We start from the raw sequence: 12158 nt of genomic DNA, 5'->3' as shown, positions 1-12158 counted from the left end.
CTCTGCCGTGGCTCCATGACTACCCATGACAATGACTCTTCGTTCATTTTGCATTGAAATCGCTTATTTTTCTGATTACTATGAGTGCATACTGTCCAACGTTGCTCCCATCACTCTACAATTTCCCGTTCTCTCGATATAAATTGCTAATATTTTGTTTGTAAGGGAGATATGGCGTTACAATTATTACGTTTGAAGAAGAATTGAGGAAGATATTGTCTTGCCACAAACAACACCTATTATTATTATTATTATTATTATTAATAATAATAATAATAATAATAATAATAATATTTTACTTACCACTAATGTTGCCTACCTTTATTTGCAATGCAATTTGCATCCCCTGTAATAGAACAAATAACATTTTTTCATGATCACACAATACTCATTGTGACCATAATTACAGTTCTCGTAGGCTATCTACTAGCCTCCCTTCTACCAAACACATATATTAACCGCAATTTGTTAGAAGGACAAACTCTAGAAACTATTTGAACAATCTTGCCTGCCATTACGCTAATCTTCATTGCTCTCCCATCCTTACGACTCTTATACCTATTAGATGAAATTCATCAACCAGCAATCACTCTTAAAACAATTGGGCATCAATGATACTGAAGTTATGAATATTCTGACTTCTCCTTAACAGAATTTGATTCTTACATAATCCCTATTAATGAAATAAATCCCAATTCATTTCGTCTATTAGATGTAGACAATCGTATTGTATTACCTATTAACATTGATATTCGTATCCTAATTACCGCCGCCGATGTTCTTCACTCATGGGCCATACCCGCCTTTGGTATTAAGGCGGATGCTACTCCAGGACGCTTAAATCAAGTAGCAGCCAACATTACACGCACAGGTCTATTCTTTGGTCAATGTTCAGAAATCTGTGGTGCAAATCACAGTTTCATACCAATTGTTGTTGAAGCCTGCCCTCACTCAGTATTCATTAAATGAATAACAAAAATTATACAAGAACTTTCATTGGATGGCTGAAAGTAAGCAATGGTCTCTTAAACCAAAAGATAGTAAAATAACAATTACTTCCAATGGAAAAATTAGTTAAATTATAACGTAAGCATGTCAAGCTTAAATTACTACTCAATAGTATTTTTCTATTCCACAAATATCACCCCTAAAATGACTTATCTTATTTATTATATTTTCCTTATGTTACCTTCTATTTGCATCTATTACATATTTTAATTCAAATACCCCTGACCCTTCCTTAAGTGACACTAATATTAAAAAGACAACTATAAATTGAAAGTGATAACAAACCTTTTTTCAACCTTTGATCCCTCTACTTCAATCATAAATATATCATTTAACTGACTTAGAACAGTAATTGGTCTTCTAATTATTCCAATCCCATTCTGATTCTTACCAGGACGACCAAACATTCTATGAAATAAAATTACCTTAACTCTCCATAAGGAATTCAAAACTATTCTTGGGCCTACTAGTTATCAAGGAAGAACCTTCCTATTTATTTCTTTATTCTCCTTCATCTTGTTTAACAATTTTATGGGCCTATTTCCCTATGTATTTACTAGCTCTAGTCACCTAACCTTCACATTAACTCTCGCCCTCCCTCTTTGAATAAGCTTCATAATCTATGGCTGAATCAATCACACCCAACACATATTTGCCCATCTCGTTCCTTCTGGGACCCCCGCCCCTCTCATACCATTCATAGTATGTATTGAAATAATTAGCAACATCATTCGGCCTGGAACTTTAGCTGTTCGATTAATAGCAAACATAATCGCAGGCCATCTCCTCTTAACCTTACTAGGTAATACAGGTCCTTCTTTATCTCTCTCCATACTCTCTCTACTAATAATTGGACAAATTGCCCTCCTAATATTAGAATCTGCCGTCGCAGTAATTCAATCATATGTACTTGCAGTTCTAGTTACACTATACTCAAGAGAAGTTACTTATGTCAGCACCACAAAATCATCCTTACCACCTTGTTGATCAAAGCCCTTGGCCGCTTACTGGGGCCTTAGGCGCCTTAATTACAACTACAGGACTTACTAAATGATTCCATCAATATGACCCCTCTCTATTTTTCCTAGGCATACTAATCACACTACTAACTATAATTCAATGATGACGAGATGTAACTCGAGAAGGAACATATCAAGGATTGCACACTATGCAAGTTACATTAGGTCTTCGGTGAGGCATAATCTTATTTATTATTTCTGAAGTATTCTTTTTCGTCTCATTCTTCTGAGCCTTCTTCCATAGTAGATTAGCACCAACAGTAGAAATTGGATCCTTCTGACCTCCAGCAGGCATTGTGCCATTCAACCCAATACACATTCCCCTTCTTAATACTGCAATTCTACTGGCCTCAGGAGTTACCGTAACATGAGCTCATCACAGATTAATAGAGGGCAACCACACCCAAGCCACACAAGGCCTACTACTTACAATCCTCCTAGGCCTATATTTTACTGCTCTACAAGCATACGAATATTACGAGGCACCATTCACCATCGCAGATGCTGTTTACGGCTCAACATTTTTCATAGCAACAGGCTTCCATGGTCTCCACGTTATTATTGGTTCCACATTCCTAGCCACTTGCTTATTACGCCACCTTTTATCACATTTCTCTCCTACTCACCACTTTGGATTTGAAGCCGCTGCTTGATACTGACATTTTGTGGATGTAGTATGATTATTCCTTTACATCTCTATTTATTGATGAGGAGGTTAAGCCTATTTAATATATATATAGTATATTTGACTTCCAATCAAAAAGATCATTAAATGAAATAGGCAATTAATACAGTCTTAACAACCGGCTTACTAACTATTATTATTTGTTTAATCGTTATAACCATTTCAACTCTTCTTTCTAAGAAAGTTATTAATGATCGAGAAAAAAACTCCCCCTTTGAGTGTGGATTTGATCCCAAATCTTCAGCCCGAATCCCTTTCTCCCTACGATTCTTCCTCATTGCCGTAATTTTTCTTATCTTCGACGTAGAAATCGCCCTTCTACTACCAATAACAATTACTATTAACAACACCAATACACTATCCTGATCTCTAGTTAGACTAGTATTCCTAGTAATCCTCCTAATAGGTCTTTACCACGAATGAAATCAAGGATCCTTAACATGAGCTGACTAACGGGACGGGATAATAGTTAACTATAATATTTGGTTTGCATCCAAAAGGTGTTGCTATCAACTTATCTCATAAGTAGGAAGCAAACGATTGCACTCAGTTTCGACCTGAGCCTTTGGCCTCTTGGCCCCTACTTGTTAGTTGAAGCCAAAAAGAGGCATTTCACTGTTAATGATATCATTGGGTTTATTCTCTACCCCAACTAAGGAGATGTGAAATTAATCAAGAAGAAGCTGCTAACTTTTATCTTTAGCGGGTTAGACCGTTAACATCTCTTAATATAAATAACATAACCCCCTTAGTATAAATATTACATTACCTTTTCGAGGTAAAAAAGAGAGTACTCTCAGGGAGTATTATTTAGGGAATATAATTCTTCTTAGTATCTTCAATACTATGCTTTCAATATAAGCTACCTAAATATACAAATATAAAGAAACAAAGGAAAATTGTAAAAAATAAAAAAATTAATAAATACATTTTAAATAAATTGTCTTGTGATTGTTGAATTAACATTGAACCACCCTTAAAACTACTATATATGCCTTGAGCACCTAGACACTCTCTCCATCCTTGATCAATATTATTATAGTACACCCCCCCTATGTATAAAGGGAATTTAATAATATAATTTGTTGATAAGTAAGGTAAAAATCATATGCTTCCTATCATTGTAGAGTTAAAATAAAACTTCATACACATTAAAGGCTGTCCAATAGAATAACTTGATAGTAAGATACCAACTCACAAACCTACAATACTCACAAGTAATGCACCTATTTTTAGGTATAAAGGTAAAACAACACAATTAACAGAAGGAAAAATTAATCAACTCAATGTTGCACCTCCTAAAATTGCTATCACTACTAATCCTAATATTCCCTTACACATAGTTCAACCTTCATTATCACTAATAGAATGAATATTAGTACCCCCAAAGCCCTTACCTGTCAAATAAAATCTTAAACGTACTGAATAACATACAGTTAGGCCGGTAGAAAAAAATAATAAGAAAAAGCTGACTACATTAATTAAAGCTAAAGAAGAAATCTCCAAAATTAAGTCCTTAGAATAAAAGCCAGCTAAAAATGGTATTCCACATAAAGCCAAATTATCTACATTTAAACAAGATAAAGTAAGGGGCATCTGACTCACAAGTGCTCCTATTCTGCGGATATCTTGTGTATCTCCCACACCATGAATAATCGCTCCCGCACATAAAAAAAGTAATGCCTTAAATAAAGCATGTGTCAATAGATGAAAAAAAGCTAATACTGGAAATCCCATGGATAAAATTATTATTATGAGACCAAGCTGACTTAGAGTAGATAAAGCAATAATCTTCTTCAAATCATATTCATAATTAGCGCCAATACCAGCCATAAATATTGTCAGTCCTGATAATAAAAGTAATACATCGCCGGCATAAGCACTTAATAAAACGTCTCTAAACCGAATTAACAAGTAAACCCCAGCAGTCACAAGCGTAGAAGAATGTACTAATGCTGATACTGGTGTAGGAGCGGCTATTGCCGCCGGTAGCCATGCAGAAAAAGGAATTTGTGCACTCTTTGTTATTGCAGCCAAAATAATTAAACTAGAGATAATTACTATTTCATTATTATTTAAAACTCTATGCAAATAAAAAACATAATTTCAACTTCCATAATTTAGTATTCAAGCAATAGCTAATAAAATTGCTACATCTCCAATACGATTAGAAAGCGCGGTTAACATACCAGCATTATAAGATCGTACATTTTCATAATAAATAACTAAACAATACGAAACTAAGCCCAATCCATCTCATCCAAGGAGAATTCTAATTAAATTAGGGGAAATAATTAATAAAACTATTGAAAGAACAAATATTAATACAAGTATAATAAATCGATTAAGATACCGTTCGGATCCTATATACTGCCCACTGTAATAAATTACCATTCTAGAAATATAAAGTACAAATCTTATAAATATAAATGACATTCAATCAAATAGAAGAGTCATAACGATTTTATTTCTATTAAAAGAGATAACTTCTCACTCAATAAATACACTATATCTATTAATTAAAAAGTTCAAACCTATAAAAAGTAAAAAAATACTCATTCTACTTAAAAGAGTAAAACTAGTCACACAAATTGAGAAAGGTCAAACCATGGCCTAAGGGTAATAAACCTTCTTTAGTTCCACAAACTAAAATTTTATTCTAAACTACTCAAGCACCTATAGCCATAGAAATCTCGGCCCGGCAAAAAAGATTAATAAATTTAAAGGTAATCAGTGTAACATCAATAATAAATACTCTCGTACATTTCCTCCTCAACAAGAATATAAATTAGAATAAGGTGTTCCGTGTTGAGTATATGAATATAAATACAGTCTATAAGCGGCTCTAAAAAAAGATAGTAAGGCCAATCCTAACATACTCAACCAAGATCAACCAACAATTCTATTTAATAGACTAATTTCTCCTAATAAATTTAATGTTGGTGGTGCCGCCATATTAGCAATTCTTAATAAAAATCATCAAAGCCCTAGACTCGGCATAAAAGATAATATTCCCCGATTAATTAACAGTCTTCGGCTCCCTAAACGCTCATAAGAAATATTTGCAAGACAAAATAAACCCGAAGAACATAGACCATGGGCAATTATTAGTGTAAGAGCACCTCTAAATCCTCATAATCCCATTGTTAATAATCCTATTAACACTAACCCTATATGAGCAACAGAAGAATAAGCAATTAAAGACTTTACATCAACCTGCCGTAAGCACACTAATCTAACCAATCAAATACCTACAACTCTAATACCAAACCAAATTAAATTTATATTTACAGCTACATTCTCTATAAAATATAGAATACGCAACAATCCATACCCTCCTAATTTCAATAAGACCCCCGCCAAAATTATTGAACCACTTACGGGCGCCTCAACATGTGCCTTAGGTAATCAAAGATGAACCAGAAATATAGGTATTTTAATTAAAAAAGCAACAACTAAAGCAAAATACCATATATAATATGTAATTCCCAAATCTATTACACTTCTCATATTAATTATTAATAAACTACCCTTAACATACTCTAAATAAAAAATACCAATCAAAAGGGGCAGCGAAGCAAATAGGGTATAAAACAACAAGTATGTACCTACCTGCATTCGTTCGGGTTGATAACCTCAGCCCAAAATTAAAAATAATGTAGGAATTAATGAGCCTTCAAAAAAAAAAATAAAACATAAATAATCTAGAGGAAGAAAATCTCAAATAAAGTAACACAAGTAATAATAAAACTAAACTAATAAAACTCGTACTATAAAATGAACTTCTTAACACCCCCTCTCTAGCCATAATTATAAGAATAACAATTCAAATACTCAATAGAATTAATGAATATCTCAAACTATCTCTTCATAGGTAATAACGTACCTCCCAAGGAACTATTCCCATACTATTTCTTATTATAAATAAAAAACAAATTCTAATAAGACAAAACTGAACAACTCACCATAATTTAAAATTAAAGCCCAAAGGTATTAAAAACAACATAAACATTAAATATTTTAGCATCGTAATACAACTAAAGAATTTAAATAATCACCTCCATGGGTTCGAACAATAGATACTAAAATTGATAAACCTAGACTCCCCTCACAAACACTAAAAGTTAAAAATAATAAACAAAAATAATTTTCAACATACAAACTACCTAAAGAATAAGACAAAAGTAAAAAACTTATCAACACGATAAACTCAAGTCTTAATAAAACTATTAATAAATGCTTACGTTGAATAACAAAACAAGCTATTCCTAAAATAACTAGAAAGCAAGAAAACAAAATAAATAATATTTTCATAAGCTTTTATAGTTTAATTAAAACGTTGGTCTTGTAAACCATTAATGAATAAAAATTCTAAAAGCATCAAGAGAAAGTACAAACTTATCTTTAGTCCCCAAAACTAATATTTTTATAAACTACCTCTTGAAATTAAAATAACCTGAATATTACTTATAATTTTAGTAGTTTTAAGATTTATTCTAATTCAAATATCTCACCCCCTATCAATAGGACTAATACTCATTGTCAACACTATTACTACTTGCTTAACTATCTCAACTATAAGAGAATCTCCTTGATTTTCTTATATTCTCTTCTTAGTTTTTCTAGGGGGCATATTAGTTCTATTTATTTATGTTACAAGACTAGCATCAAATGAAATATTTACCTTAACACCTAATCTTTTCCTACTAATTTTCCTAGTTCCATTGCTCCTAATTGTTATAATAATTATCGACCCCCTTCTACTACCAAATATAATTTCATTACCAGATCCACATCACTATACAACTAATTACCAAGAAATTCCTGGCATAAAATTTTATATAACATCAATCCTAATGAATACCATTATATTAGCAACATACTTATTTATTACATTAATTGCAGTGGTAAAAATTACTTCATTATATCAAGGTCCCCTTCGGCCTTCTAAATCATATGTCAACACCAATTCGCTTACATCACCCGCTTTTTAAAATTGCTAACAACGCCTTAGTAGATCTTCCAGCTCCTATTAACATCTCGTATTGATGAAATTTTGGCTCTCTTCTCGGCTTATGTTTAATTATTCAAATTGCCACAGGTCTATTCCTAGCAATACATTACGTATCAAGTATTGAATTAGCCTTCAATAGAGTAATTCATATCTGTCGAGATGTAAATTTTGGCTGGCTTTTACGCACCTTACATGCTAATGGAGCATCATTTTTCTTCATTTGCCTTTACTTACATGTCGGCCGAGGAATATATTATGGCTCTTATCTTTATCTCCATACTTGAAGAGTAGGGGTTGCTATTCTACTTTTAGTAATAGCAACTGCCTTTGTAGGCTACGTACTGCCTTGAGGTCAAATATCTTTCTGAGGTGCTACAGTCATTACAAATTTATTATCAGCTATCCCTTACCTAGGAACAATGCTAGTACAATGAATTTGGGGAGGCTTCGCCGTAGATAATGCTACTTTAAATCGATTCTTTGCTTTCCATTTTCTCTTACCCTTCATTGTAGCCGCTATATCAATAGTACATCTCCTATTCCTTCACCAAACAGGATCTAACAACCCCCTTGGCCTTAATAGAAATCAAGACAAAATTCCCTTTCACCCTTACTTTTCAACTAAGGACACTATTGGCTTTCTAACTATAATAACAGCTTTAATATTACTCACCCTCTGAAATCCCTATATACTCGGAGATCCTGAAAACTTCACCCCCGCCAACCCTCTAGTTACACCAGTACATATTCAACCAGAATGATACTTCTTATTTGCTTACGCTATTCTTCGCTCCATTCCTAATAAACTTGGAGGAGTTATTGCTTTAGTAATATCAATCCTCATTTTAATAATTATGCCTTTCTTCCATAACAGAAAAATACGAGGCTTACAATTCTATCCCATTAATCAAATCATATTCTGAATTATAGTTAGCACAGTAATCCTTTTAACTTGAATTGGAGCCCGCCCAGTAGAAGATCCTTATATCTTAACAGGCCAAATTCTCACAGTTATTTACTTCGCTTATTTCCTGTTTGTGCCTTACCTCTCCTCTTTATGAGATTTCTTACTAAATAAGACTTAGTTCTTTGGCTGAGGATAAGCATATGTTTTGAAAACATACAACAGAGCAAAGCTCTAAGAACTTATTCTCAATTTAATACACTTAAATTAAAAAAGAAATAAAAAGAAGCTTTATGCCCCCTAAAAATAAAAGATAATTAAGGGATAGAGGTAAAAAACACTTTCAAGCAAGATATATTAATTTATCATACCGAAATCGAGGTAATGTTCCTCGTACTCAAATAAATCCAAAAGAAATAAATACTACCTTACAAAAAAACAAAATAGAAAAAATATCATGTCCTAGAAACAAGATACTAAATAAAGTTCTTATAAATAAAATACTAGCATATTCGGCCATAAAAATAAGAGCAAATCCTCCCGCTCTATATTCAATATTAAACCCAGAAACAAGCTCTGACTCACCTTCCGCGAAATCAAAAGGAGTACGGTTAGTTTCAGCTAAGCAAGAAGCAAATCAAACCAATGCCAAAGGAAACGTAATTCATAAAAATCATAACTCTTCTTGATAATAACCAAAACTCAACAGTCTGTATCTTTCAGCCAAAAATACAAAAGATAACAAAATTAACGCCAAGCTAACTTCATAAGAAATAGTTTGCGCTACTGCTCGAAGGCCTCCCAACAAAGAGTATGAAGAATTAGAAGACCAACCAGCAATTATTACAGTATACACACCCATACTTGTACAACACAAAAAAAATAACAAACCTAAAGAAAAAGTCAACATAACACTTAAATAAGGAATTCTTAATCATACTAACAAAGACAAAAATAAACTAAAAACAGGGGCTAGATAATAAGGATAGTAGTTAGATATAGTAGGAAATACTTGCTCCTTAGTAAATAACTTAATTGCATCTGCAAAAGGTTGAGGTAAACCACAAATACCTACCTTATTAGGACCTCGCCGAATCTGAATATAGCCTAAAACCTTTCGTTCTAATAAAGTCAAAAATGCAACCCCAATTAAAACACAAATAATTAAAATCAGGTAAGAAATCACACCTATAACATAATCATAATACATTATTACCTGGACTCAATTCATCCATTCTTAGATCCTAAATCTAATGCACTTATCTGCCAAAGTAATGACCATTATTTTTATTCTCTAACAATAAATATTATTAGTACTTGGTCCTTTCGTACTAAAGTACTACTTCCTAACTAAAGGATAGAAACCGATCTGGCTCACGCCGATCTGAACTCAGATCATGTAAGATTTTAAAGGTCGAACAGACCTATGTACTAAGCTTCTGCACCTAGACAAAATCTTAATCCAACATCGAGGTCGCAATCTCTCTTGTCGATATGAACTCTCAAAAAAAATTACGCTGTTATCCCTGAGGTAACTTAGTCTATTAATCAGTAATAAAGGATCACTGAAATACTTAAAAGTAATTATATTAAGAAGAGTTTATTTTACCTTCTCGTCGCCCCAACGCAATAGTCAAATAGCAAATTTATTCATTATCAACTACAAAAATTAATATTTAAATATAAAGATCTACAGGGTCTTATCGTCCTCCTAAATCATTTAAGCCTTTTCACTCAAAAGTAAAATTCAATATTACAAATAAAGACAGTCTTCCACTCGTCCAACCTTTCATACAAGCCCACAATTAAAGGACTAATGATTATGCTACCTTCGCACGGTCAAAATACCGCGGCCGTTTAAAACCTCACTGGGCAGGTCAGACCTTTTATTTTAACAAAAGGACATGTTTTTGATAAACAGGCGGAGGAAATTTTTGCCGAATTCCTTTAATTATTCTCACCAATATACTAATAACACCATTATAAATTGTCTTAATTAATTTAAAACAATAGTACAATAATAAATTAAATGCATTAAAATATAATAAATAACTCAAATAAGTTATAACAAAATTACAAATGATGGCTACTTCTAAGCCCACATCTTTCACCTAATATAAAACCACATTATAAATAAACAAAAGTAAAGAGCAAATCCCCCTTACTGTTACTCACAGCAAAACTATAATGAACCAACCTCACAACAAGCCTAACTGTGGCTGAATTAAATTCAATTCTTGTACAACCAGATATAATAGAAACCGAAAGGCATCTCACCACTAAAATAAAATTCATAAATAATATGCCACCTACAATATAATAATACTTTAGCTCTTTCCATTTCGGGAAATAATTATATAATAATATTATTCAGTGTCCCCTGATACAAAAGGTACAACATCTCATGTTTTCTTCCTTCAAAAAAAATTTCATCTATTTAAACATTCCCTTACGGTACTAATTAACTATAATACTAACAAATTAACTCTATACCCTATACAATAACATCAATTAAAGTTGATTCACTTAATCTTAATAAAAATATACATATATAATAAGTGTCTCCTTCAATCAAAATAATCTGAATTGCACAGAAACCTCCTCGATGTAAACGAATAGCTCAACTAACAAGCTCTATTTTGGTATTAATTCAATCTAGGTGCACCTTCCGGTACACCCACTATGTTACGACTTATCTCACCTAGACAAATGAGAGCGACGGGCGATGTGTACATATTTTAGAGCCATACTCATAATAGTAACATAACTAACATTACATTGAAATCCACCTTCATTTAAATAATTTCATAATAAAATCCGTATAAACATTCTATTGTAATCCATCTCCTCTTACTGATAAGCTGCACCTTGACCTGAAGTCTTCCTCAATAAAGGTAATGAAGGTCCTTGACCTCTCCCTAATACCTTCAACTACGGCGGTATACAAACTGCCGACAACAGTAAGTAAAATATATCGTGGATTGTCGATTACGGGACAGATTCCTCTGAACAGCCTAAAATACCGTCAAATCCTTTGAGTTTCAAGAACATAACTACTATTACCCAGGTATCACATTTTACATTAAAAATAATAGGGTATCTAATCCTAGTTTAAAAAATAATTTCATAGCTTCAAACATAGAACTCATTATTTTAAATAATAATTTCACCTAAAAATAAACAAAACAAGTTCCTCAATCTAAACTTATAACTATAGTTTAACCATCACCAATTCTTCCCTTCAACCCCCTCGTCTCACCGCGGCGGCTGGCACGAATTTCGCCGGGTCTCTTAAACCTTAACTGCTTCAAACATTAATTAATAAACAAAACCAAGTACTGCGACTAATAATACTTCATTATTTTACTTTAAGATCAATAATGCTTACTTCTTACCCAAAAGGTTACATGTACAACTAGTTAAACAAGAGAAGAAAAGCCAGGATAATACTTTACTGTTAATTCATAACGCTAAAATAAATAATTATTAATTATACATTTAACCTAATTAATAAAAATTAGTATTAAA

General features: G+C 32.5%; 3 pseudogenes; 1 reads left to right on the top strand and 2 right to left on the bottom strand.

Moving 5' to 3' along the window:
- Positions 1-324: 324 nt before the first annotated feature.
- On the top strand, positions 325-969 carry LOC145682889 (cytochrome c oxidase subunit 2 pseudogene; annotated as a pseudogene).
- A 2595-nt stretch (positions 970-3564) lies between these two features.
- LOC145682887 (NADH-ubiquinone oxidoreductase chain 5 pseudogene) lies at positions 3565-5271 on the bottom strand (annotated as a pseudogene).
- A 117-nt stretch (positions 5272-5388) lies between these two features.
- Positions 5389-6739, bottom strand: LOC145683365 (NADH-ubiquinone oxidoreductase chain 4 pseudogene; annotated as a pseudogene).
- Positions 6740-12158: the final 5419 nt, after the last annotated feature.

This window comes from Thermobia domestica, chromosome 4 (genome assembly GCF_964235325.1).
Source record: "Thermobia domestica chromosome 4, izTheDome1.hap1.1, whole genome shotgun sequence".
NCBI lineage: Eukaryota > Metazoa > Arthropoda > Insecta > Zygentoma > Lepismatidae > Thermobia > Thermobia domestica.
Note: the sequence above shows the minus strand (reverse complement) of the source record. Positions and strands in the feature narration are given on the sequence as shown.